At 48.1% G+C, this 25,738-nt stretch overlaps 1 protein-coding gene across 1 annotated transcript in view; it reads right to left on the bottom strand.

The window, feature by feature from the left end:
- The window catches only part of PLXNA2 (plexin A2), a 208,186-nt gene that overhangs the window by 150,118 nt on the left and 32,330 nt on the right, over nucleotides 1-25,738 (bottom strand). The gene's annotated exons all lie outside the window — the stretch shown is intronic.

Here is a 25,738-nt window from a genome sequence, read left to right as displayed (position 1 = left end):
AAGCACAATTGCTCTTGACCTGGCCCAGGTCAGGCCCTCTGTGCCTCCCCTTTGAGAGGCTTGAGAGGGGATGATGGAGGTTGCCTCCTTGGGAACCCCAAAGCTCCAGCCTTCTGAGCCTCCCCAACCCTCAGCAGGAACCCCCTGTCTCCAGGTCCTGAGCCTGAGATCTCTTGCTTCCCTTCACTTTCACAGGACGCTGTGAGGCAGATCTGCACAGAAGACCCTCTACAGTGACATGGATGTGTTGAGGGCCACAGAAGCCACAGGGAAGCTCCTTCCTGGGGGGCTCTGAGGACCCCCAACCTCCTCACTCTGGCCAGCCATACCAAGCCCTTCTCCTCCTGAGCAAACCCCTGAGCACAGGGAGCTGCCTTTCCGGGCACTTTGGTCACCTTCTGAGGCTGAGGAGGGCAGGGGCAGGAGGCCCCTGTCTATTACCTAATCCTTCCATGGGTAGTAGGACCCTGAGGGGTGAGTCCTGGCTCTCTGGGACACATGCTCCAAATCACCGCTCAAGTGACAGCTTTTGCTTTACACATCAGGGAAGCCTGGAAGGATGAAAGCCCCAGCCCCTGGCTGCCCCCAGGCCTCCCTTGCCAAAACATACTGTGAAAGGACCCCTGACCTCCACCTCAGACTTTCTCTGCTCCACCTCCCGTCAGCCCTGTGTGCCTCCCTCTTCCCTAGAGAGGGGCAGACAGCTCAGTCATTTAGGGATCACGAGTAAGAAAAGTGCAAAGGTCAGAAGTCAGGGAGGGGCTGAGAGGGGGGTTCCACCCCTGCTTTCTGTCTGGCAAGACCCCCTCCTCCAGGAGTCCACCTCTTTCTCCATCTGCAGAACAGGTCCCTGTGCGTCTCAGATCACTCCCAGGGTAGGGACAGGGTCTGGGATCAAAAGGGATGCACATCCTGAAAAATTAACTTTCACAATGCAAATGCACCCCTTCAACTTTTTTTCTTTTTGGAGTTGCACTCTCAAAAGAAATGCTACATTTTCCTGAGATCACCTCTGATTTAGGAAGTTCTTTCTCTTCTCTCACTTCAAACTCCTACCTGCTCTAGCTGCTACACAAACAAAAGCTAATTCACTTAGGGCTCTCCTTTCTCTCCTACCACGACCTGTGCTGTTCAGCTCATCCAGCATGGCTCCAAAGCTTAGAAACAGAGAAGCAGTGACTCGAAACACTTCAGGGAAATGAGTGGCTGGCTCATCTCTGCTCATCAAAATATTGGAATCACCAGAAAACCAAATCAAACCAAAATAAAACCAAAAAACCCCAAACAACCCAAAACAAAACAAAACAAAACAAAAACAACAATAAAAACCTGCAAGGGGATCTGCACTGCAATTCCATAGCTACAAAAAATGCCTTATTGTCCCTACATGAGCAGAGATGTTGGAAGTGACACTTGCAGAATGTAGCTCTGGAAGGGTCTTGCAGACAGAGAAACTGAGGCATGTTTTCTCTCCCTCTCCTGGTTAGTAGCAAAGCAAGGGCTCCTGTCTTCCTCTGCAGATATGAGAAAGCAAAGAGGGTGAAGAGCAGTCTTCTGGCTGAGCGGAGCTGTGGAGGGAGTCTGCACCCAATGCTCCCAGATACTAGAACATTCCTAGAGTGGGCAACTCAGCCCCTGGCTGAAGAGAATCCAGTTACTGGGCAGCCTGGGGAATTAATGCACTTTCACAGGGTGGCCATGTTCCCAGCTGTGGGAGCTAGTAATGGCCAAGGGACCAGGATCAGAAAGAAGACCCCTAGGTCCCCCCACACGTTCTCCACATGTGGTGTCCAGTCGGAGCTGCCAACCTCCTGGCCCAGGAGGGCTTTGGTTTCTTCCTTCTGTTTGCCAGAGGAACTGGGGAATGCTAGCGTCAGAGGGGAAGGTTGACTGTGCTAGTCTGGGTGAGCAAGGGAGAGCTCTTTGGGGTCTCCCTCCCCCTCTGGGGATGAGGTTAGACCAAAGGTCACAGATGGACCTGGTGTGGGGGGAGGCACATGTGTTAATATGTGCATGGGAGGGAGGCGGGGTGGGGGCACTGGGGACTGGCATCCCTGAGGGGGAGAAGTCGCCGATGGTTTATAAACCAGACAAGGTTCATCCTGCATCCAGAGGGAGGCCAGTGGGAGCCCTGCGAAGCTGCTTTCTTGAATGTCATGAGCATTTCATTTCGCCCTCACTCTGTCTTCCCGTCTCCTTTTTCCTCTTTCCCCCTTGACCTTCCTCAGCAGGGAATGGGGGAGTAGACAGAGCCGGAAAACAGGTCTGCAGGGCCTCTGTGACTCTGCTGACCATCAGCGGCCAAGAGCTGTTGCTGACAGAAAAGAAATGAAGGCGCAGAGATGGGGGAGGACCAGATGTCGGCAGCTGCAGCCCCACACCCGCAGGGCGCCCCTGCCAGGGTCCCACGCTGTGGACGCTGAGCCAGGGCCAGGTGTGCTGGCGGGTGGGGGGTCCTGGGGGGAGTGCCGGCCCGCTCTCGCTTTCTCCACCCATTGGCTTCTTTTTGCCTGGGGAACAGATCACAGAAAGGGGCCCTCCTGATGCTTTGGGCTGGGAATTTGTCATATTCTGTGGCAGATGGAAAAGAACTCGCACCATGGCACTGAAGGAAACTGCCACTTTTCAGCTGGGACCGGGAGATGGAGAGTACTCCTTCAAGTGTCAACAGTGTCCTGGGTCCCCTCCAGTGCAATAGCCACTAACCACATGGAGCTCTTTACCTTTAAATTAATTAAAAATAAGTAAAGTCAGAAAGTCAGCTCCTCAGGTGCACTAACATCTCCACCTCTGGACAATAACCACATCTGGACAGTGGCTACTGTATTAGCCACATAAATGTAAAACAATTTTTTTTTCTTTGTCATAGGAAGTTATCTTGGATAGCATCATTTTAGAAAGTTCTTACTTGAGTCCAATTTTCATTCTTGATTCCCCCCAATGTTCACGTGATAGTGTGCTCTTTAGGAATGAGGGATGACTGGCCCTAAGGAGGGTGTGGGGTGGGTTGAGGAGCGGGAGGAGGGAAGGTAGGTGTAAGAATGTTCATTCTGCCAACCTGCAGGCTTCCTCTAGCCCTCGAGTCTCTTTCTGGTACTAAGCTATTCAAGTTGCTTGGGAGGAGGGGAGGCTGTGTACAGCAGAGGAGGGATTTAGCCAAACGGGTTTTGCAATAATATCCTGCCTTGTATCCACACCCCTGCTTAAAAAAAATGTCAAAGAAAGTAGACCACGGCCAGCCCTAGATAAGGTGGGTGTAGTACCATTAGCCTGGCTTACTCATCACACCCCAGGCCACCGCTCGGGCGGGTGTAGACAGGGATGGGGAAGGGGGACACAGGCTGGGATGAAGCAAGCAGTTTTGCTTCAGTCGTTTTGAAAGCTGTTGACATGATGGAGATGGAATGAGAGATGTCAAAGGCAGATAGTGGGCACACCCAGCCAAGCCTCCCACCAGGCTTGCCCGTGGGACAGGCTGTTTCACCTACCCCATGAGGTCCCTTGGTGGAGAGAAGTCAGGGCCAGTGCAGGCACACCCCCCCCCCCCCACCAACGGTGTTCCAGGGAGATTTCTGGAAAGAACTGTTGGTATGATTTCTCAATGAGCCTCAGCTGTTTTCCCAGTCTCTGAGGGGACCAACTGATGGTCACAGCAAAACAGGCCAGCCTCCCAGTACATCTAAAATCAGAACCTGGGCCCCACCGAGGCCAATAGTTCAAATAAAGTTTCCCTCCCCCGCAACAGATGGAAGCAAAAATGAATATGGGCCCACTCCTTTCCTTCTTTTAGGCAAACCCCACATTTTCCCATATGGAATTCTGTTTTCCCATATGGAATTCTGGTCCCTTACAATCTTGCTCTGAAGATTAGGCTACTTAGGGACCAGAGAGCCCTCTAGAAAGATTTCCTCCCGAGGTATCTCTAGGCCACAGGGACCTAACTGAATAGTCCAAAGGAAAACTCTTGGTTCAGAGGCTTGGCTTCCATTAGGAGATCTCTCTGGCCAGGAGGCCAGTCAGGCCAAGAATGCAGCTACCTTCCCTGATGCCCCTATTCCTTCTCCCAAGGGGCAAAAAAGAGCCAGAGGGAGATCCCAGGCCCTGTTCCTCTTCTAGAGGCACCTCCTCCTCGCTGCTGAGCAAATTGGCATGACTGGCATAAATATATCCATATATCTCTCTATAAATACACACATTTTAGCTATATATATCTTTTCTTCTAAAGACTTGGCAAGAATTCCCTAGAAGCCTTTTCCATGACACAATAGAAAACCAGCAGAGTCATCAGTTTGATGGTTCCCACAAACACAGCTTTGACTGACCTTTGCAAAGCTCCCTCGAACTGGCTTCCAGTAACCCCACTCCTCCAGTCCCGGACAGCCCCCAGCCCCTTGGCAAACATAAAACAACTCGGTCTCTTAAAGCTGCTGCTTCATTCCTTGTTGGCTTCTGTCTGGAAGTAAAAAAATCTATTGCTCTCAACCTGTCACCTTAAAAAAATAATAGTCTGTGTCTAGGCTCCAGCTGGCGACAGGAGAGGAACAGCGGGATCTTGGTGCTGAGGGACAGGTGTGGGTGAGGATGGGGGGATGATGGCTTCCCAGCAGCCTACCTGGCTGTGGGCAGGATGGTGGGGCTTGCAGGGGAGGTGTCTAGCAAGGCTCAGCAAACACTGGGGCAGGTAGGTCTCCTGATGCTTGTGCCATGGACACACAGAAGCACCAGGGTTTGAGCACAGGGTTGGGAAAGCAACTGGGTGATGACTTTCTGGGGAAGTTATCATTGGTACAGATTTTCAGAACACTATCTTCATCACACTGCATCAGCCTTTGTTGGAAAGAGGCCCAGGAGGGGCGGAGGGAAAGGCTGGGCTGTCTCTTCCATCTTTCTTTCTTTTTTTTTTTTTTTCTCTACAGTTAAAGGTTTGGGTGGGTGGAGACAGCCCCTGTGACTTTTCTTTGAGGCATTAAGATCGTAGCCACATGTTGACACCGTATTTAATCCTGAAACAGGTTTTCTTTTTTGATTTTCAAAGTGGGGGTTGGGACAGGGGATTCATAAATGGAGCGTATAAAATACAAAAAATATAGACTCAACCGAGAAGGGCAGAAAATGTAATTTGGAGGGAAAAAAAAAAAAAAACCTCCTAAAAACAATAAAACACAAACCTATAACTGCACCTCCCATAGCCTTTCCTGTTTCATATTCTTTCTTCTTAAAGCTGGATTGTTATCCTTGTACCAGAGAATGCCAGCAGGTGTTGCTGGCAGCTGTTTAATGACAGTGTCAAGAATGTCTTTCAGGAAGGTAGACTTGGAGGCAGGAGGCGGTGATGGGAAAATGGGCTGGGGGTAGGTGGCCCCGCATCTGCAGAGAGGCAGTTAAGTCATGGGGTGCTGCGCTGGGCATTGCTGTGTTATTTTGTACAAAATCCTTCCTGTAAGAAGTTGGGGAAGGGACAAGAAACATTTTTCAGGGTTTTTTGGGGGCAAGAATTTTGGAGTGGAATTAACAGCTTGCTGTCTTTGGGCAAATATCTTAGTTCCCCCAGTTCAGCATCTCCTACGTTTCTTCTTTATAGTTAGTGACTGTCATGAGGATTAAATAAAAGGACCTGGAGACCCTGGAGAGGGATCCTGCAGACCTCAAGGGTTATTAGTCCTGCAATTAGTCTACATCTGGAAAAGGTAATGGCTCCCAGACTGGCAGGGTGTGTCACTGACCAACAAAGGAAAGAGGGTTTTTGTTACCTAGCCCAGAGAGGTTGATCACGGTTCTTCAGTGCGTGGGGGAGAGGGCGCGAGGTCAGATTTGGAAGGAGAGAAGCAGTAGCAGCGACAGAGCCTTAATGAGAAATGCACTCCAAAGAAAACCAGGAGCCCTCCAACTCAGAAATTCTGCCCTGCTCTGCGCTTTCTTCTTAGTTCTCTAAAACTGACCTTGTGAGAGCAAATCTGAAAAACTTCCATGCCCCAAATTTTCCTCAGCAAGCACATGAAAGCCTGTGCTAAGGGAAGATATCTGCACGATCCTCTGCCCTCCCTGAGAGGTCGGTTCCCTTCTTGTTGGGACAATGATCAAGATCTTAGGGAAGTTCCCAGAAATTGTTTCCTCCACCTTTAGGGATCAGTGTCCAAATACTGGAACATAATTTGCAGATAGCAGTTTATTTACAGTGTGGTTCATTCTATGTCCTTTTCTCTCCCCAAACAGGATGACATATGTCAAGCTACCATCAAATACTTAATCATATGCAGTTGACGGAGAGAAGGGCATAGACCATTGGGCAGCACTCAAAGCATGTCACTGTGGCTGCCCAGATCCAGGGACGAATGGGGAGGGCACAATGGTGATTAGCAATGAATACGTCTACTGAGAGTCTGAGGCTGCGAATCCATTGGGTGAGGGAGGGGAGAGGACGTGAACACAAACCCCTTCCACTTATTCACGGTGTGCAGGCTGTCAAGTGCTTTCCCGTGCTACCTCATTGAATGTGCTCGGTGATCTTGTGAGGCAGGAATCAGAAATGTCAGTTCCTATGTGTTAGAGATAGGAGAACCGGGTGACTTCCCCAAGGTCAGTGGCTGTAGGGCTGGGACCAGAGTGCCGGCCACCGAATTTCCAGGCTTCTTTTTCTTTGTTGTACATTGTGTCACTGCTTCCCTGCACACTGAAATGTTTGTGAGAAGGGTGCCCCCAGATCCTCTCTTCTGGGGAAGTGAGAGGGAGGCCAACAGCTCTACTGCCTTCAAAGAGATTGTGGGCACCAGAGGAAGGGGTTCATGCTGGGTTGTCTTTTACCTCTCCCATCGCCTGTCACCTACAGGGCTTGCACCTAATAGGGGTTCCAAGAATACAGTGTGCTTGGTGGATTTAGAGGGGATATCAAAAAGGGCATATGGCATCATGAAGGCATCATGGGGGCTGTCTGAGCCACAAAACCGGTTTATGTCCATGGCTGCACTGCTTCCTGACTGAATGGTCAACTAGGGTCTCCAGCCAACCAACCTTCAGAATGGAGATAAGAACGCCCAGCTTCACAGCATTTCCCTTCTGGCTTATGAGGAGAAATGTGAACATATGCTGCATGCCATAATGAGCAGATTTGGGTCTTCCTGATCCTGAGGTTCCAGAGGTCAGACGTCCAAAGATAAGATGGTATGCACGTCTGCCCTGGGGGGGCGGGTTGAGTGTGCTGCGCCAGGAGGGGGGATGTGCCATGTTTGAATGGCAAGAGGCCTAGGGCCTAGCAGGCTCTCAATGATGGGTCCCCTCTGTCTCTGTTTTACAAAGTCTGCTGTGAGACACAAAGGAAAGGGCAGAAGGACAGTGGTAATGACAATCACGAGGACAAGGCTCCTTCCCTGCCTAGGATCTTAAATGATTTCAGAACACATCTTTTCAAAGGGTCAACCGGCACGGCCGCTTAGCTCTTCCATGCCATTTCTTGAATCTCTGCTGAGTTGAGGGGTTAATCTGGAGAGTCTAATTGTGATGACTCTCCTGGACATTGTCATGCCCAGGGATGGGGTGGCAGCTGTGGTCTAAATCCCCTGACTCACTGCAGAGGTAGGGTAAAGAGGGTGGTCTGTGGTTGACCCCGTGGTCTGGGCTGACTAATACACAGTGCCCTGGCAGGGGGCCTGGAGTAGGGATGCAGGCATGGCTTAGCAAGCCTGTGAGAAAAGTTCACTGGCTGCTGCTCCCAATCTCTTTGAGGCTGAGAAGAGCCACATTGGGGCTCAGGCAGAAGGATGAGCATACGAGTTCTAATTTCTTATGAGCTCCCTCTTTGCCAAGTACTGTGCTCAAAAATGAACACCCTTGGCCTTATTGAATTTTCTACAGCACCTCTACCAGGTAGGTATCATCATGCCCACTTTGCATATGAAGAAACCAAAGTTCAAAAAGGTTAACTAATTTGCGCAATATTGCCCACTTAGGAAGTGACAGAGATAGGATTTCAACCAAGATGGTCTGATGGCAGAGTCCATCTTCTTCCCATTGCACATGCTGCCCCTGTCCAAACAGCCCACCAGTCACGAGCTGCAAATAAAAGCCCACGCTTCCCACAGCAGGCACTAAATCAGCATGGGGAGAAGCTGGAGGCTGGCAGAGAGCAGATCTTTATCAAGCCGCTTCAGGAGTAAGAGAAATATCTCCACCCTCTTCCCAGTGGAGGGTTGGCTGTGTGTGTAAGATGAGAAACATTCAGTGGGGAGGGTGGAATCTGGAGCTAAAATCACCACCCACATCAAAACAGTCCTGAAGGCAAATGGGGGCCACAAGGATTTTGTTCACTTGTGTACATGTGTGTGTGTGTGAGCATAGATGGGGAACTGGGAAAGAAGGGGATGGAACATCTTTTTTCATACTCGATGGCTCTTATGAACTCTAAGTTCCTCTGCAAACTTATGCTTCTTCCTCACTCATTTATTTCATGTTTCTCTTTCCTCTGTTTACTCTGACCTTGTACAGAGCTGTAGTGTGGGTTAGTGGAGAAGCAGACTTTCGGACCAGATACCTGGGTTTGCTTTTTCCAAATTTATTGCCTTATTAATGCATATGTCTTAATATAAATAAATGAGAAAATAATCTCACCCCATTGGGTCTTAGTTTTCTCCTCTGGAAAAATAAGTCATCTTGGCACCTCTGTGGCAGGGGAGTTAGGGGGATAAATGAGTAGTGTTTAATATACTGATTGGCACAGAAGTTCAATAGGTGCTTCTTGTCTTGATTAGGGTTTCTCAACCTTAGTATTATTGATATTGTAGACTAGATGATTCTTCGTAGGTGGGGAGTGGGCTGTCCTGTGCACTGCAAGATGTTTAACAGTGTCCCTGGCCTCTGCCACATATCTGCTCTAGATATGATAATCAAAAGCTATATCCAGACATTACCCCCTCTGGAGAACCACTGACTTGAGGTAATTAATACTGTTATGAACAAGTATACATTGAAAGCACACAGTAGGCACCTATTGTAATATTCACTCTTTTGAATGAGTGGATGAATAGCCATATGAATGAATGCACTAAGTAGTAAGTGACATAGTAGCTCTGCATCTTCAAATATTTGGTGGTTGGAGAAATACAGTCTATGAAGTTCTGGTCCCTTACAAGGTGGATGGAATCACACAGGAAGCTGGGAAGGGCACCTTCCACCACTCATCCCCTGCCCTCCCCTCTCTCTGCTGCTCTCTGTCTTCCAGTGCTGTCCTGGCATCTGCTGGGATTTGCAGATGGGGCACAGGCAGGTGAGGGAGAGAGAGTTGGAGGTTTTCCCTCTGGGAATGGGCAGTGGCAGAAGGTTTGGGCCACAGCAGTGACGGCTTGAATTTCTGTGTATGAGATGTGATTGCTTTTATCCTGTGCCCTCTCCAAATACCCTATCAATCCATGAACATGAGCAGGAACCCCTGAAGTCCCACCTCACTTGAAGGCATGGCATGTATCTGCAAGCCCCCTGTGGCTCACCTAATGTGGATTCTTTGCAACTGGAGCACAGAGATGGCTCCTGTCCTAGGATTTTCCTCCCTCCCTTCTTTCCTTCCTTCCTTTTTGGTACTGGGGATGGAACCCAGGGGTGCTTGACCACTGAACCACATCCCCAGCCCTTTTTTATGTGTTTTATTTAGAGACAGGGTCTCGTTGAGTTGTTTAGGGCTTTGCTAAATTGCTAAGGCTGACTTTGAAGTCATAATCCTCCTGCCTCAGCCTCCCGAGCTGCTGGGATTACAGGTATGTGCATAACCACGCCCAGCGGATTTTTTTCCTTTCTTATCTCTCCACTTTTCTTCTCTCCTTTCCTTCCTTTTAAACATTACTGAATGTTTGTTACATTATCCCTATCCTAAAATTGTTGAGTGGAGAAAGACAGAGAGAGAGAGAGAGAGAGAGAGAGAGAGAAAGGGAAATCATCATAATAAATACAATATTAATAGGTAACATTTACTGGGTACCTACTCTATTTTGGTCACTGCTCTATGTGTTTCCAAAGCATTAGCTCATTTGTATGTCCCTCACCACAAGCCCATGAGGGAGAAATTGCTATTCTTTCCAGTTTTCCAATAAAGGAAAAAGGCACATAGATATCATGGGGCAGAATCGGGAATTGAAGGTGGACCCTTTGGCTCCAGGGCTCTTCTTACCCCTTCTGCTCTAATGACCATGTGCTGGGTGATAAGAAGCACGTGGGAAGGGGGCTTCTGAGAGCAGGTGCTGCTGTAGCACATGAAGATGAGGAGGAGCCAGCTGGGTGGGCGAAGGGTGAACATCCCTCGTGAGGAAGAAGACTGTGCCCAGAGTCCCAGGGTGGGGAGGAGCACAGAGATGCACCTGGGATCCATGAAGCAAGTCCTCCCAGAGTGTGCCCCCTCCACATGCCTCAGGGCTGGCCTAAGTCCACCAACTGGGGCACTAACTCTATCTTGATTTGGCTTTCTTAACTGTGACTTAGAACCACCTGTGTGGCCTCCCCTCCCAGTCTGTGCTCTCAAATTTGCCTTTATAACTAAGACCATGACCATGCTCTGTCCTCAGAAGGTCCAGCCTTCAACAGCCCACCCTTCCCACAGGCCTTAATCTGCTCTTTGGTTTATATCTTGGCCATGATCTGGCCTTTTTACAGATTGCCTTGTTCTGTTGCCACAGACGCTGAGTGTGGAGACTGTATGTGGTGGTGGGGGTGCAGGAGGTGGTAAGTATGGTTCATGGTATTTGTTTGCTTTGGTACATGCCGCATGAGGGTCAAGCAGGCCATCTGTCCTTTGAACCTTTCTAAAAACGTTTAAAAAATTATGTTCCTAACCTTGATATTATTTAAAACAGAGGAAAGCAAGATGCTTAGATTGAAGGAGGATGAAATTGCGAGTGGGAGTGGTCGCCCTACATTTCAAAGGCACACCGTCTCAAAACCAGTGACAAAGGGTCTTTATGCTTCAGGTTGATAGACAACTTTGAGAATCTGATGAAAGACACGATTCCTCTTCACAGAAATGTTTACGTACAAATATTGGCAAGACATTTTTAGGTTGATTATGGATCCCATTTGAACCTTGGAACGTGGGTTAAAGATCCTGTTCATTCAACTCCTATAATATCCTCTTCTTGGGCCTCCCTGCCTCCCTGAAGGTTTTGGCCGTTGTGGCAGAATGAATGATAAAACCCAGGCAGAACTGGTATTGCTTCCTTTCCTCAAAGAGAGCCGAAGCCCAGGTTTAGAAAGTACAATCCTATTGAATTGGTCAAATTTCTACAACAAAGGCGCCGGTGTTAACATTACTCCCACACAGCCCTAGGGGTCCTAGGTATCAGAGACGATTTGTGTCTGTTTCCACAATGGCTCAATGCTAGTGAGCTCTTGCATCTAGGTGAGGACTGGAGTGGACAAAGGATGGGCACCCAGATTCTAATCTTAAGGTTATTTCTGGATGATTGTGGACAAATCACTTGAGCGCAAGGGGCAGTTTCCTCATCGGTCAACTCACAGTCGTGGGGTTGTTAAGATTACAGAATGAGCTCAGAACAGTTTATACACATGCAAGTTCTTCATAGAATTTAAACTCTTCGAGAAGTTGAAGGGTGTTACTATTAACTTGGCATTCAGAGAGTGACCAGGAAGTACATACTGAGAGAAGAGTCCTCAGGCCTCTGAGTCAGGAAAGTTAACGAAAATCTCTTCAACTTAAAAGGGGCAAATAGAGGCTCAAGATACAAAAGATTTGCCCAGGGTCATCCAACCCTAAGTCCCGAGAGTGGAGGCCTGAGCCAGTGTCATAGCTTAGGGCACATAGATCCGGACAGTCCAGCAATGGCCTGAGGTCCTGGAGTCATTTACTCCGTCTTCTAGGGCTCCCCTCCTCAAGCAGGGAAAGAGGTTTTCGTGGTCCTTTTTGCTCAGGTTGGGGCCCTTGTCTCTACTACATGCAAATCAATTTCTAAGTTTGCAGTGAATGGGAAAATGAGAAGGTTCTTCATAGGGTCTGCCAGCTGTTAATGAGCCGATGTGGGGGAAAAGGTCAGGTAAGAACGAGCAATCACTAGCTGGAGTCACCTGCATGCTCCAAGCAGCCAGCCGACATATGTATTTTATGCAGTGCTTCGGCTGCTGGTGCTGGGGGCCTGAAGGCAGGTTTATGAGATTAAAGCCCAGTGCCCAATAAATAATTTAGCAGCTTACTGCAAAAAACATACACGCAGTATAATAGCTACTATCTCCAGCAGTCTGATGTGTACATACATTTTAAATTCACATCACTTTCATCTGCATGTTTCCATTTGATGTGGAGTCCAAAACCAAATAAGGAGAAGAAAAGGAACACCATCCCTCTACCCTCTCTCTACGTCCCGCCACCAAGATGGGGCCAATGAGGAAGAAACTCAGTGTACGTGCTAATTATTCAGGGCTCTGCTGCCTGTCCTCCTCCTCCCAGTCCCTCCACCTCCTTCTTTGCTTTCCTTTGCTGTTTGCGTGTGCAGGGAGAATCTCAAGTCTCGACTAGACCAATTATTCATTCAAAATTTGGTTTTCTTCTCCCAGGGGTGCCTTTTATGGAGCAAAGCTGGCTCCAGGTGCTATCTTCTGTGGCTTCACAAGTGACTTGCTTGTGGGTGCAGCTCAAAAGCTGGATAAATAAATATCACTGCCACGGCCACTGGAGTCCAGGCTGAAGTTTTAATGAGCCAGAAGCAGTGGTGATGGATTGGTGAGACTCTGTCTTGGTCATGGGGGAGGGAAGCGGATTGGAGAGAGAAGGAGGGGGGATTGGGTTGGGTGCCACACAGAGAGTAGTTGGGAGAAGACAGAGAAACTTGCAAGAAGTTGCAACAAGATCAAGAAGCATCCGCGGGAGGTGGGAGGCACACAGTCATCTATGTAGTGTTGCGAGTGGGTAGGAGGAAATGATGCTAGAGGGAGCCCTCTTCTCCTGATTGGAAACTTGACTGGTTCTGATTGTAGTTAAGGGATGAGTGGTTCAATGGGGGAGATGAGATGAGTGGAGGGGGGCGTAGGATTCTTCTCCAGCTTCTGCAGGGGTCTGAGAGGGTGGCATCTTTGTCCCAATTCCCTTGACTCCAAGCAGCATCTACCCCAGGCCCACCAGGCACTGAGCTTCCACAGACAGCATCGAGCTCACCCCCTCCCCACTTTTTGCACCTTTTTGGCCTTGGCTGCATTTACTGCCAGTGGCTGTGGTTTATCTCCCGTTGTTTATGGCCTGGGACAGGCTGCCTACAAATAGCTCCCCAAAGAGTGGGGAAATGCAGGCATCTGCCATTCTGGGAGGCTCTTTCCAGAAATGAAAAGGACAGTCATAAAATGTTGCATGGGGGGGTGGTGAGGGGTGGGTAACATGCATCATAAAAAGCGTAATGGACTAATGCTAATACACAGACTGGCTGCAGCCCAGGGGTGTCTGCTGAGCTCAGACATAAATATTGGGGAGGCACCAAGGAGACAGGTTTTTTATTTCTTTGATTTGATGGTAGGGGGAGGTTGGGCATATTTTTTCCTCCATTTCTCTGTCTATGACCATTCCTCTGGGGATACCACCAATCTGCCTGAGACTGAGCTACCCAAAATTTTATGACTTCAAGAGGGTCATCAATTAGATCACTGGAAAGACTGGAGGTGCCGAGGGGATTTGTGGGCACATAATGCTGCCTCATAGGGTGAGTCAAAATTTCAGGTTTTGGTTGTACCTTTTCAGGGTTTGGTTAGACCATCTAAGACCTCAAAAGCAATAAGATAGCTAAACAGAATATAGTTATATTAAATGTCTAACTGAATGCATATATGAGAAACCATCCTTGGCTAACAGGCTAATTTTCAATATTAAAGGGACTGCTTAACATTCTCTGCTTAGTGAGAACCAAAACAACAGAAAACCACCAATTGCCCAACAATCCCCCACTCTGCTCAACTTTAAGTACAAAGAGTAAAATACATGTTTGGCAACTAACGAAAAATCAGGGCACTTGAGGACTCAATCACACACTGGTTTTTGAGTTTTGTATTAGAAGTACCAATGTTTTCTGCAAATGGTGGCCACTAGCCCATTGCTATCTAGCCACACATAAGCACACATTTGATTTCAAGAGCATTCTGTGTGCATTTACACAGAATGGGTGGGTGTGCAGGTTATGAGTGGGGCAGATGATAGAAGTACATAAAAGTCCTGTCAATAAGTAGCATCCACCCTGGTGGAGGATGCTACAAAGCTCATGCCCCTGTCTGCCTATCACTGAAGCACTGAGCTGCTCTGAGCTGTGGTAGAGCTCTGAGTTCTACACTTGAGGACTGGTTTTGTCCACCTAAGACCCTGCCCTCATTGAGAAGAAAGAAACAGCAGAGACTCCCACGGTGGTGTCAGAGGCCCCTGTGCAGCCTTGGAGTGTGTGGAGAAAAGGACCAAAGGCATTTGGAATGCAGGTTCCAGGGCACCATTTGCTTTGAGGAAATGCACATTTTCTGTGTGCCGTTCTTGAGGATAGTGGAAAGTGAAGTGACCACCACTCTTCTGAATGCCATGGGTACCAAAGCATGCGAGAGTTGGGGTGGGGGCAGGAAAACTACTTCTGTCCTCTGCCTCTGGGTACAGGTGAGAGGAAAGAGGGGGAGAGGCAGGGAATCTTAGGCCTGGGCTGAGCCATTTAGATACTTATTTAACCTTATCGGAATCCCCATGTAGCAGATATTATTATCTCTCTTTTAAAGATGAGAACTCCCAACTCTGAGAGGTTAAGTAACTTAGCCAAGGTCACACACGTGGTAAATAATAGAGTTAGGACTTGAACTCAAATCACTGTCATCTCACAATGACCTAAAAATATGAAAGGAGAAAAAAAATCAATAAATGATGGTTTGGAAGAAAAATTATTTTCAGTCTGAAGGTCAAAAGAGCAGGGACTAATGCATCCCTGAAGCCAATAATGGTGCACATTATTATTCTAAGTGATAAAGCACAGGTCACCACGTGTGCCGATGTTGGAGAAGGGTTAGTCGACCCTGGCACGTGGTAACATGTGATTACTTAGCTCAGGGTGAATGAGGTAAGGAGAGTCTCCAAAGCGGAACTGAGGCCTGGTCACAGGCAAGTCTGGGCACTTCAGTGACTATGCTGTGAAATCTTCCTGGAAAAACATGGCAACAGGAGAGCGAGCTCATTCATTCCACCTTGTACAGCATGACCCTTTTATGGGTGGGGTTCACAGGTTCTCTGTGGCTCTGGATGATCCCTGAGTGGGGGTCTTGCCCATTCATCCCCCTAAAACTGGGCCTAGCAACCACGTTTGTCTCAGCCTCTTTCAACTAAATTTCTCTCAGCTGACTCACAGCCATGTTAGAGTCTGACAAACAAGTTAGTATCTTAGCCTTGGCTGGATGGTATCAGGTCAGACTTAAGGGAAGACCGTCCTGGGACTAAGCTTGACTGTGAACAACCAGCACTGGTTCTGGAGCATCCTTCCATTAAGTCTTTGGAGGGCAGAGGAGATACTTAACAGCTTACTGCCCACAGCAGTAGGTAGGACCTCCTCCCAGGCTCACCTTTGCTTGCTGGCATTTCAGTAAAGGCCCAATACAAATATAGAATGTATAATTTTCACATCATTCGTGGCAAATCCCAGGTGTGCCCCATTAGCAGAGTTCCAAGGATGCCATTTTCTATCAAGAAAAAGACACGCTGTATCGTGGTGCTTAGCTCAGGGCCCTATTAATAGCAATCCTAATTATATGGCTGCAAATTTAATTCATAGCAATGATTAGTGTCAGAATCAAAGGCATCAGGCATCAATATTGATGGAATTGCATAAGCCCCATAAACAGAGAACGAGCATTCGGGCCCATCCCCCTCGCAGTGGTCCGCTGTTAACTATTGCATTAATGTCTCTTCCAATTTTACCAGATCAAAATGACTCCATTTCTCAGAGTTTTCCTCCTCCCCACTGAAACCTTTGCCCAGCCAGCTCTGAATGGGTATGACTGGCACACAAAAGATCCCAGACAATGTCTTTGAAGAAGAGCCCGGGGGCTCCAAGGGATGCATGGGTGATGGGCCCAGGCCCCACGCTCTACACAGCAGCTTTTGGCCTAGTCAGCAACCCTCTTTTGTCTCCCCTTCAGAAAGCTCCTGGCAAACAATGATGCCTGCAGAAAGAGGAGTCAGCTGGGGACTGCGTGTGGCACAAAAGGCTGCCACCCCATCCATTGTGACCCGGAGGAGGAGGCCTGAGGAGAGTGACACAAGGCAGCGTGTGCCGAGGTGACAGCTGCCGTGTCCCAGGTTTCCAGGGCACCTTCTCTCCACAGACTGCAATATGTTAGCCTTTCCACTCTTCTCTTAGGCGTCTTCTTGCAGCTTTCTGAAGGGCAGGTGGGAGGCTGACAGAGACAAATGGAATCTTAGAGAAGATGCTAAAGTGCTAAAGGCTAGTGGAGAAAGCACAGGGCTGGAGTCTTAGACCAGGGGTTCAAATCCCACATCTTTACTTCGTAGCACTGTGGCTCTGGCAAGTTCCTTAACTTTGTTAAGTCTCAGTTTGTTCAGATGTAAAATGGACATACTGTTAATTCTTACCTTGTAAGGATTGATGAGGCTTAACTGAAAAAAGCAGGGATTAGCTTATAGTTAAGTGTTTAGCTTAAGTAGGCAAGGAAAGGAAGGAAGGAAGAAAGGAAGGAAGGAAGGATGGAAGGAAGGAAGGAAGGAAGGAAGAACAAACAAAAGAAAGAAAGAAAGAGGCATGCCTGGAATGCTTTGAGAAAGATCTAACATGTAAGCTTGAGAGCCCCAACTCACTGCTCTGACTTGTCAGAACTTCTTAGCCCTGGGCCAAGCATTTTGTGGCTAACTAGACTTCCTGATGGACAGGCTCTATTAAGACTCCCAGATGTGGTGTTAGGGCACAGGAATAGTAGTCACCCCAGAGTAAGGCTGCATGGTCAGGCCTGGATGAATCTTGGCCAGACTCTTGCCCTGGAGCAATGATCCCCAGATCAATTTCGGGTTCTACTTAGGACGTATTTTCATGCTAGGGAGAGGTAGAGGCCATCTGATGTTTGGTGGTTGCAGAGGAACATTATTTCATGTGATATAGAGAAGGGCCCCTCAAATGGAATCCAAAAAATTGGATTCTGGTCTCTCCTCTATGCTTAACCTGGGTGATTTTGAGCAGATCACACAATCTGTCTGGGTCTTGGTTGTCTCAACCACAAAATGGAACAATATACACCTCACTGCCTGAAGTCATCACATAGCCTGGGCCAGCATCTTGAGGTCTTCTTCAGATGTAAAATCAATGTGCACATTCACAGGAAGGCTCCTGATCTTGCTCAATGGTGCTGACCTTTTTCCCTAGGGAAAAGGAACCCTTCTGTAGGGTCCCAGCTCTCTGGCCTCCCCGCCTAGCTGCTGTCCCACACACCCCTCAACAGCAGAGCATGGGAGAAATTCTGATTTCTTACTAATGTCTCTTGTTGATGCTATTTTCCCTTTCTGGGTTAGGTGGAGATGCTCAGCTGGTGATACTAGTCCTTGCACAGGAACCAGAACACAGGGCAGGAGGGTGATGACTGATTGGGGTGTCAGTGGCACTGGCTCTGGAACTTCCTTTCCACCTCAAAGCCTGGAGACCTTTCTGAAGCTGAGGTCAGGAGATGGGTAGAATCCCAGGAAGAGACTCAGAAGTGGGTTTATCTCCTTCACTTTCCATCTCCATATGTATTCCATGGATAGCAGGGCATGGTAACAAGAAGGAAAGAGACAAGTAGCTACTCCATAACCAACATCTTTTGTTTTAACCATCTTGGACTGTACAAGAGACCTAAGTATATGTTGGGTTCATCTCCACCCTGAAATACTTATAGTTCTGGCTCCAATTGCCATATCTTTCCTTGATTTACTTGACTCCAAGTAAGTCCATAATCTTTCTAATTGTCAGTATCACCATCAGCAATAGAGCAGAGAACTACCCTTTCCTTTCTTGATCATCTGAAAATGATGTGGAATTAAAAAGATGATAGAAACAAAGAGAACTGGGGCCCCTGGACAAACCGTATGGTATGAATACAGGATTGGTAGCAGTAATACTAGTAGGAGTCACACGAGTATCAATAGTGCAAATGGCAGTAATGGCTGTCATTTATGAAGCACCTATAGAGTGTCAAGCTCTGCATTAGCTACTTCAGATTCCCCATGTTTGACATGCATAGCAATCTTGAAGATGGGCATTAGTGGTCCAGTTGAGAAAAGTGAGGTTCCCCACAAGATCACACAGTTCTTGTGAGCAGAGCTGTGCAGTCCTGGGATATTGTGGTTGGCTTAAGAACATGCAAAGGGAGAGAATGGCCCTGGCTTAGTTAATTCTGCAAAGCTGCAAGAGCGGAACCGGCACTTCCCCCAGCCCCGCCCTGGGGAGGGGGTTAGTACATATTGTTTGGTGATATGGGACTCGGAAAGCTCTCACTGGTGACTAACGCAACTGGATGCCAAAGTCCGGCAGGATTAGATTAGTTCGGCTCAGCTGGGCCAGTCTTCTAAATATTTTTTTCCCATGACTCAGGGATGGGGGCAGGGGACAGGATTCTCTTCCTCTATCTGACCTTGCAAACAGTCACTAAAAAGGAGCCTGATCTGACAGCTTCACTACCCCCAGGGAGCCAGGGAAGAAGTGGGATTTGGGGAAAGACTCAGTGGTTTTAGTAATAATAGAAAGTACTTTTGTGCCAAGCACTATATTAAGTACTTTTTATGCATGATCTTATTTAATCCCTACAACAAATATGCGGTATTTATTACTATCCCACTCCATGGAAGAAAAAAATTGAGGCTCACAAGTTAAGTAACAATAATAGTAGTATTTAGTGCATATATATCCAAGCTCCACGCTCCACACTTCACACCAATTTTTGCCTGATGCTCTATTGTTCCCAAGAATACTTATCACCTTGGAACCATGGTGCATATCGACCTTACCTATGGTTTTTGTCTGTCTTCCCACATTAAGATGTAATCTCCATTAGGGCAGGCATTTATGACAGTTTTATTCATTACTATATACCCACTCCCTGGCCTATAGTACATACTCAATAAATACTGGTTCAATAATAAATTATTTCATTTAATGTTCATTATAATCTCATGTGGCAGGTATGCAAAGTATCCTCTCTTTGCAGTTGGGGACTGCAAAGAGGTCAGACTGCTAGTAGGGTGGAGCCAGGATCCCACTAGCCCACATAATTTTCATTATGCAAATTAGTCCCTACCTGAAGGCAAGGGACTAGACCTAGTGGTCTTTGGAAGTCCCTTCTGACCCTGAAATATATGTCCATGCCCCATGTCCACAGGTAGGCAAGGCTTAATGGTCTAAAGGTTTGCATTTTCCTAAAAGGGAGTGCTCTAAACACTACATACTAGCCTTTTGGCCTGGTTTTTATAATTTTTTTAAATGGTGCTAGAGATCAAACCCAGGGATTCATGAATGCTAAGCAAATGCTGTACCACTGAGCCATATCCTCAACCCAATACCTTGACCTCTTGAAAATTTTGCATGGCTTATGTGGGTCACCTGGATTCTGTGAGTTTGAATTATTACCTCCAACCCCATCTGTCCCCAAAACACAGTTCCCTGTATTTCACCTGCTCTGCAATAAAGCTCTGAGCTGCAGGGGCTCAATCTTGGATTACAAAACAACCAGCTGAACACACGGCCTAATGCCTCATATAGGAATTATCCAAGATTGAATTATAGAAGAGGCTGCACAAAAGGTGCAAAAAATAAAAGAATCCTTAGATTTTTCCCCTTTCAGAATGGCTCTGGAAGAGTAGAGCCTCCATCACTCGGGTCAGCTGGGGCTCTGGAGAGGACCAATACCCCTGCCTACAACTGTCACGGTCAAGCAGGGGGATGTGCTGCTGGGGTGTACGTGCTGGTGGGGCCGGGGTCTGCAAATATGCCTCTATCCTTGTGCCAACCAAATGCAGCTTTCCCCAGCATTCGGAAGACCAGTTCTCCAGACCCAAGAGGCCTATAAAACAACAAAACAAACAGCGAGTTTGGCGGCAGGAGCCTGGGCAGGGAGCCAAACTCATTACTAGGGATGTGGTGGTGAACTCCCAGAGCACCACCCCAACTCTTCGATGCAGGCTCTGGGGAAGGGAAGAGGGCATCTGCTCCCCACTAGCCCAGGCTCCAGCATGCTGAGATGATCAGGGAGCATGGTGTTGGATCAGAGGTCACAAGCCTCGGGACAGCCTCTAGGTCTCCTGGAAATGGACCCACAATCCTGTTTACTCAATCAAGGGTTCACACTGAGACGAGTGAATCATTTCCACCCCAAAGAATGAGTGGCTATCGTTTGGTGAGGTTGGCACAGGAGAAAGGCATGTTTCTCAGCTTTTCATTCAACTTGGCCTTTGGTGGGCCAAGGCAACTCCACCCATTTGGAGAGCCAAGTAACAGGTTAGGATGCTCTGGATGTTTTGGAAGGAAGTCTGACTGCCAATATCAATATTGCCAATGGAGGGTGGGGGTGGGCATATAAACTCAGGCAAGACACTTAATATCTCTGTGGCTCTTTTACCATATCTGCACAGTGGGGTAGAGATGCAAGGGGTGATCACTATCTTAGTTGAAGTTGTTGAGGAAGATGGAACAGATGGTAGAAAGATACCTTGTAAACAGTCAGCATTATCAATAGCTGAGCACTAACCCCTGGGCTTGGGAGAGGTACACTTTCATGCTCCCAATGGACTCTTTCCAAGGTCCAAGCTGCTACTGCAAGAAGCTCACAGTTTTCTTGGCTTCACTTTAGTAAATCATTTCTGAGATTACAAAGAGAAGAATAGGATGGGGACGTCAGGGCTTCCCGTGGGCTGGAGACCGGAGACTTTGTGTTGGTGGGTCCCTTAGGAAAAGGCAGAAAGAATTTTCCTTAAGAATTTCACAGGCATTTCAGTGGCTGCCATTAGGCAACTGGAAAGACGGTGATGTCAAAAGAAGCCAGGGTCCTCCCCAGAGCTTGGAAAGTCTCTGTGGAGTTGCAAAAATGTCACAGGAGTTACACAATCAGAAGGCTGATGAGGGTCCAGTAGTTACGTAGGCCTCTGTACCTGCCTGCCTGCCTGCCGCAGACAAGTCCACATCTGACCCAGGTGAGGCAGCTAGTTGTGGTTGTTGTTCCAGGACCTCTGGGCAACTATAAATTCTCAACCAATGTTTCTGAGAACCACTGTTCTCTTGCAAAAGTTGTTAACTAGAAAACAAATTCTTTTTCCATAACCCACCAGAAGTTCTTCTGTTTCCTTGACCCACTCAGGCCAAACCCCAGTTGACCTATCCAACACATCATGACTTCCATCCTGTGCCAACTACACATGACTAGGATCACTCTTGACATTTGATTCCACTGCAATCATTGCAAAGAGGGGTCTGGCATAGAGGAGGAACCCAATACATTCAAGATCAATTTAATGATTCCTTAATGCATGAGAGATGTTGGATCTGGTAATGCAGATAGGGTGGTATGAATAAGAAAGGGAAGGCCCTGACCATCAAGGATCTCTGAATCTCCAGGGAGGTGGATGCCTTAGCAGCTGCTCCTATGTCAGATGCTGTGGGGTGCGAGGAGAGTGCTATTCACAGTGGGTGAAGGGACAGGGCAGAGCGCATGTCACCAGCACTTGGGTAGGGGCAAGGTTTCTAGGGTGGAGAATGAGCAGAGAGCCAACAGCTCCCATGGCTATTTAAGTTTCCCAGGGCCCAGGAGCTGGAGAGCAGAACACCACCTCCAGCTTTTGTGAGGAGCCCTGGAAGAACTCAGAGTGCAGGCAGCAGCTGCAGCAGCTGCAGCAGCTGCCAATGGTGGGAAGAAATCAGAAGAGGTTTACCCTGAGCCCTGGAAGAGTTCTCCCACCCATCACCCCAAAACTTCCACTTGCTCAGCAGGGTCCCTTCCCTCCTAGGTTCCATGACCTGTGCTTCATTTGTCCTTTTGAAGCCTCCCTGAAATCTGGAAAGTCATATTCACTGTTCCCAGGTCCCATTGCCACTCTTTCTCCATCTGCTTTGGTGTTAGCTCAGTGTGTCTCTCACCTGGATCTCACAGCCCACTCTTAACCAGAAGGGACCAGTCAGTGGTGCCAGGCCCCAGGACACCGAGATTTCCCTCCCCTGCATCCTGCCCCAGGACTGTCCACCCTCATCATCTTTCCCATGCCTTACCCAATCTGTGCCAAGCAACCCTTCCTGATCTTAAGGGCAGGTGATGTAATGCAGGAGGCCCTCACAGCATCCCTGACTGGGTACGTCCACTGACTGGGAACTCAATGCCTCTTGAGTCAACTCCACTATGGGACAATTCAGTTTAAGAAATTTCTTTCCAGCATTAATGGGAAAGTTACTTTGCTGCAACTCCTATGCATTGACTCTGTTCTGACCTCCAGGGCCACCTTGAATATGTCTAATTCATCTTCCACAGCTTAATGACTAAGCATGCAGACAACTGAGATTGAAACTCTGGCTCTGCCATTCACTTGCTAGGTGGTGCTGGATCAAAATTCCTTACCTTCTTGGTCTCCATTTCCTCATCTGGAAAATGGAGGTGATATCAGCACTTACCTCATAAGAGTTATATCAAGATTGAATGAATTAATAGATACAAAGCTCTTAAAATAGCACCTGACACACAATAAGTGCTCAGTAAATTCTATTATCTGAAGAGAGCTGTCTTATGTCCTGCTTTAGTCCCTCTCTTTTCCTTGGGTTAACATCCTTTTAAAAATACACTTCACATAGCATGATTCCCACATCCCTCCAGCCCTTGTTTATCTTCCATTTTAGTTTGATTCACACTCTCATGATGTCACCCACACCATAAAGTGGAGTCACTGCTCCGCATGACCTGGAAGCTGTTCTACTAATGTAGTGATGACTAAATTTGCTGAAGCTCTGTTACCCAGGTGTCTCACGATGACCTGTGGTCAGCTCAAATCTAAGGATCCTTTTCCCTTGACCTTCTTAGGAGTGAGTACTACACGAGGTTCTACCTCACCTTCTACCTGACCAGGTGCTTCAAGCTCCACTGCACATTCTAGACTTTCCAGGCATTTGCTTTGTAAGTCCTCAGTGTAGCACCCAAGGTTCAAATGCCCTTCTTTCTCACCTCCCCTCTCCCTGAGCTCCATAGCTGCTCTTTGCTTGAAGGATGCCTAATCTTTTAGCAGACCAATCTTTCTCTTCAACGACACCTTGTGAATTGAGCACACGATCTTTGCTGGTTTCGTTGAGTTGGGCCATCCTTATGGGGAACCTTTGCCTGTCTTCCTATCCCATGCGAACCATTGACCTTAGCCTATGCAAGAATAAGATCTTACCCTTATTCTGCCTATTCCTTTCACATGCTCATGGCTCTGAAGGCAGTGGCCTTGTCTATGGTGTTTTCTGTGTCTCACAGAGTACATGAGCAAATATGTGATGTAGCACCTAGGAGCACCTTGTGGTCATGCTGCTTCTAGTGAGTCTCTGTTTCCTCTAAGTTCCCCACTTGGGGACATCCTGTTCCTCCGGTTGCTGTGGATGAGGGCCCGACAGTCTAACAGACGCCTGGTCAGGCAGGGAAGAAGTGAGTAGCTCTGACGCACCCTGCTTCCCTCCCCTCTCCAAACTCTTAGCTATTTTTTTCTTTATTTTCCTTCCTGTGTTGAAAGAGCTATGGGGCCTGGACCATGGTAGGGTTTCCTGGGGACATTCCATAAATTCCTCATGGGCTGTTTCTCTGGAGAGGGTGGGGGCAAGTGGCTGCGTAAATGGGAGGCCAGCAGGAGCCCTGGTGTGAAATCAGGTACCTCAAAGGAGTGTGGGTGGGAAGAAAGGGTAAGTTGCATAGAGGAGGAAGGAGGGGTATCATGAGCTCATAGCAACAGCCAAAGGAAAGACAAGAACAGTGAGAAAGAGCAGACAACTCACAGGTTGGCACAAGCTGTGGGCGACCACGCCCCCAGCCTTGCTCTTGAACCCACTGACTTGATTCCATAGTGACTTATCTGCTAGGACTCCTACAGGGCTCACGGAACTTGGCTGGCTTGGGTGTGTGGCTTGGAACAATGCCAAGGAGCCCCCTGTGTGTGCTGAGCACAGAGATGCACAGAGATATGGGGAGAGTCAGCACAGGGGTTCCTTGAAGTCGGGCTGGGTCATTCTGTATTCATTCGTCATTCACCTCATTCATCCAGTCAATGCTGATCCCTTAATTCAGATCAGGGCTGAAGAGAAAGGAGATGGTAGCCCCTGGCTGAACTCTGTAGCAAGCCTGGGCCTGAAAATGGTTCCTAGTCTCCATCCCCAGACTCTGTAGCTGCTTCTTTAAGTAAAAAGGGTGCCAAGTTGGGGGTCAGGGCAAGAAGCGACTTGTTGTAGATCTCTCTGTGTGGACGAGTCACGTTTCTTCCCTAGGTCTCATTTTCCCTGCTGAGTAATGGGGGTATTGGGCGGTTACTAGGGTCTCTAAGGTTTCTAAGAGAATGGTTCTGTTTTTCAACAGTTGTGGGACCCATCCCATGAGTGAACACTTGGTGAAGGAATTAAGGAGGAGAGAGAGAATAAGTATGAATAAAGAATGATTTTCCTTCAATAGAACTTTCGACAGAATGAAGGGGCCAGAGACTCACATAAATAGAATCTGTACCAGCAACTGAATTTGAGAGTAAAGGACAGGAGAAAGCTCTGAGCACCAGCTCAGTGGTGGCTTCTACTGCCCCTTAGAAAGTCTTTGTGCAATTTTGAAAAAGGTGGTCCCTCCGGGCAGAGGAATTAGGAAGAGAGGATCCAGAGGGCAGATGCCTGAACCACGGGGTACATGGTGGGACGAGGAGAGCTCGAGCTGGATTTCAACCCCTACTAGGCCTGTTTGCCCAGTGCCCCTGTACCAGACACGATTTTCCCAGCTAGATGTTGACCAGGGAAGTGGTCAGCCTCAAGGGTCCAAGAGGAACTGTGTCTAGTAGAATATGTCACTTTTCCATCTTAGTGAACAAACATAGGACCACTCTTCACTCTTCCTATTTTGGGAAAGCAAACCAAAAGACCAGGTTCGTCCTCTCTTAAATGTGCTGGAAAGTCAAGCCAGGGACCACAGCCCCAGGCAGAGTAGAGCACACAGGACAAGAGCAAGTAGGGACATTTTCCAAGAATCAGAGCACCCTGGAAGGTTCGGGACCACCTCATAAGCCCAGACCAGTTCTTGTCACCTCCTCTGTGTGAAGCAGAACAAGCAGAACATGGACATTCTTCCTCAGACTCTCTCCCAGTCACTCTCCTTCCACATTCCAGACAGCAGTCCTCCCAAGTCTCTGAAGGGATTAGGAGAAAGGAGCTCCTGGGGTGATGTCAATATCAAAAGGTGAGACACAGGAGGTCCTGCATGTGCATTGACCCACAGGTGCTGGGACTAAAGGAGAGGTGGCAGGAGGTAAACTGGGAAAAGGGGATTAGCTGGGAGCGGAAAGAACGTAGCTGCTATAATCCCACATAATGAACCGGATTGTGCTCCCTGTCCGCACCCTAAGCCCTAGACAAGCAGGCACATGCTGCTAGCTTCAGCCTGCTGCACCAGAGGGCTCCCGTGCTGCCAGCCTCAGACAGGCTGTTCCCTCCAGCTGGCAGAGGCACCCAGGGAGGTGCGGGATAAAATGTCTACTTCCTCCAAACTGCTCAGATTTGGGTGAGGGAAGAGTCTGCGA

The sequence above is a fragment of the Sciurus vulgaris genome, assembly GCF_902686455.1.
Source record: "Sciurus vulgaris genome assembly, chromosome: 12".
In the NCBI taxonomy this organism is placed as follows: Eukaryota; Metazoa; Chordata; class Mammalia; order Rodentia; family Sciuridae; genus Sciurus; species Sciurus vulgaris.
This window is presented reverse-complemented; position numbering and strand designations above follow the sequence as displayed.